This window comes from Balaenoptera musculus, chromosome 2, assembly GCF_009873245.2.
Source record: "Balaenoptera musculus isolate JJ_BM4_2016_0621 chromosome 2, mBalMus1.pri.v3, whole genome shotgun sequence".
Taxonomy (NCBI): domain Eukaryota; kingdom Metazoa; phylum Chordata; class Mammalia; order Artiodactyla; family Balaenopteridae; genus Balaenoptera; species Balaenoptera musculus.
In genome coordinates this window covers 95,707,050-95,710,059 of record NC_045786.1, presented here as the reverse complement: position 1 = coordinate 95,710,059, position 3,010 = coordinate 95,707,050, and the positions used below count along the sequence as shown (strand labels likewise).

The 3,010-nt window shown below is 43.1% G+C and overlaps 1 pseudogene; it reads right to left on the bottom strand.

Moving 5' to 3' along the window:
* Window positions 1-1,181: 1,181 nt before the first annotated feature.
* On the bottom strand, window positions 1,182-2,736 carry LOC118890502 (annotated as a pseudogene).
* Window positions 2,737-3,010: the final 274 nt, after the last annotated feature.

Below are 3,010 nucleotides of genomic sequence, written 5' to 3'. Positions count from 1 at the left end.
CAAAAGGTTTTTTTCCTTATCACAGGATTGAGAAATCTACTGGACTAATATCCTTCCTGGGGCCATGTTAAAAATTATGAAAATGTGTTGCGTTTGGTACAGATGTCAAAATTTTCCAAGGGCACAGAATTAATTCAATTCTGTACTTCCCACACACTTCCACAAACTTTTTTTATTAGAATGAACTGTTTTTGTTTTTTTTTTGTATGCCCAAGAATGTTTGGGTTATCATTTACAATCAAGGGGAAAACGAATCAGAGTGATAGATCATATGGAGTTGCTTTTAACCACAATATGGTAACTGGGACCAGAAACAGTGGACAAGTTATTTTTTAATTGTTTTGTTTTGGTTTTGGTTCTTAATCTTTTCCATTTCAACAGCCTTACACTATACCAAAATGAGATCACAATCTTGATCAACTTGTGACTTAAGAAGAATACTGAGAGAATCTAAATATAGTGAAAAACAAATGACTGTCACTGATATCCAGGATAAAATATTTCAACCTTGTTTTTTAGAGGATGGGGTTATTTTACATATCCCAAATTAACCTCAACAGGAAAACTGCCTTATTTTAGGTAAATCAGGAAAACAGAATGAAATTTATGAATAGCAAGAATACGTAGTCATTCAAGACAATGCACTTTCTTTTTTGAGGAGTTTTTTTTTTAACATCTATTTGAATCGATTAGTGGGAAACAGAGGTAGAACAAAGCCTAGATTTGGGGATTCCTCTTTCCCAAGCAGATATATTCTTCCTGTTAGCAGGGTCAATGTGGAGAGAATAAATAGCAGTGAGAAAATAATTCTTTTTTAAAGGATCATATACATTATAAAAAGATGATTTGTCAAATAGAAATCCATTAGTAATTTTTCTTTCCAGAATGATATAACTTTGAAAAATGAAGATTATTAAATACAGAAAGTAACCTAACTCACAATAAATTCATTCTCATCATTACTGATAATGATAATCACTCACAAAACATATCCTGAGGTCCTTTGCATATTCATTCATTAACCAAGCTGGCAAATCATCACTTTGACACATGGGTTATCCATGACTATCAGGCACATGGCTCTGTAAGTTATCCAGCCAGGGACTCCTATTTTATCTAAAGAGTGAGACATTGGTCAAAATTTTTTTTTTCAAACTTTTATTGAAAAACCGAGGGTGTGCTGTATCCCTTTTCAGAAAAGACGCTTCTCATATGAGTGGAGGCTGTGGACAGCACCTTCCACCTGAGCTGAGGATGTTCCCTTCTCAAACTTGAGCTCTCCAGAATACATCATGGCTTGGACTTGGGTCGAACTCTTGGCACCAATGTCCTGGCAGGAGTGCTAGATGCTGGCAATCAGGTAGGGAACAAATTTGTGGATGGATCCTTTATCCTGCACAGCCCCAGAGAGCCCCTGGGCCACCTTGATATGGTCAGCTTCACTGAAGTATCGGTTCTGGCTGCTGAGATGTTTGTCCATGGCATCGAGAGAACCCATACCATGGTATTTCTTTAGCTGGATCCCATCAGAGAAGAAAACTCGCCAGGGGCTTCAGTGGTAACAGCCAGGAGGGAGTCCATCATGACTGTGGAGACCCCAAGGGCCAAAGCTTTGGCAATATGGCCCACATTTTGGATTCCTCCATCAGCGATGACAGGGACACCAAAGCGCCATGCATATTCTGACAGCTTGTACGCTGCTGTTGCTTGGGGCCGCCCACAGGCCAGCACTTCTTGAGTGATGCAGATGGACCCACTGCCCATTCCCACCCGCAGGGCATCTACACCAGCATCAGTGAGGTTCTTGGCCTGAGCAGCTGTGACCACGTTGCCTCCAATGACTTGGAGACTGGGGTATTTCTCTTTGATGTATTTGATCATGTTGATCTGGAAGACGCAGTTTTCCCTGGGAGGAGTCCAAAACCATCACGTCCACACCAGCCTGGGCTAGCAAGTCCAGCCGATACTTGTCATCCTCGTGAGTGCCGATGGCTGCTCCACACAGCAGCTGCTTCTTGGGATCTTTGGAGGCCAGTGGGTAATCTCAGTTTTTCTTCAGGTCTGTCTGGGCAATGATGGCAACCAGCTTATCATCTTCATTTACAATGGGTAACTTTCCCTTCTTGCTGCGCTGCAGAATTTCATTTGCTTCCTTCAGTGTGATGCCCGCAGGGGCTACCACCAAGTCTTCCCTCTTTGTCATGATCGCTCCCCAAAACCGGTCATGCTCCTCCTCCTTGAGAAAATCAATGTCCCTTGAGGAGATGATGCCCACCAGGTGGCTCCCCATCCGGCCTGTGTCAGTGATGGGGATACCACAGAAGCCATGCTGGGCCTTGGCTTCAAAGACATCCCACACTCGATTCTTGGGACTGAGGACCACAGGGTCCATGATGAATCCCTGCTCATATTTCTTCACTTCACGAACTTCATTGGCCTGGAATTCTGATGTACAGTTGTGGTGGGTGAAGCCAATACCACCTGTAAGCGCCATTGCTATGGCCATCCCAGCCTCTGTGACTGTGTCCATGGGTGAGGAAACCAGTGGGGTCTTCAGAGTCATCTTTTTAGTCAGAGCAGAGGTCAGGTCCACTTGGTCTGCAGTGAAGTCGATGTACCCGGGGAGAATGAGAAAGTTGCTGTAGGTGAGACTGTCCCCGCAGTTGAACAGCCGCTGTGCAGTGAGTCCATCATCTGGCACGTAGGACGTGCCGCCGCTCTCAGGTAGTCGGCCATGGCTAGCACAGGGCAAGGCCGAGCGTCTCCGAGGACTATGCCGCAGAGGCAAAATTTTTATATACTGGTAATCTGGGGGGAAAGCTTAAATCATCATTATAACTTCTAGTCACTTAATTCTAAACGACTCAGACTGATTTTCTTAATGTGTGTTAAGCTAAAAAGAAAAAGTACCTTTGATTATTTAGAAATTTCAAAATTCTGAAATTTGTGAAACACAGTTCTTACAGCAATGATTCATCCTCTAAGAAATAATATAAATGGGGTTGTCTAT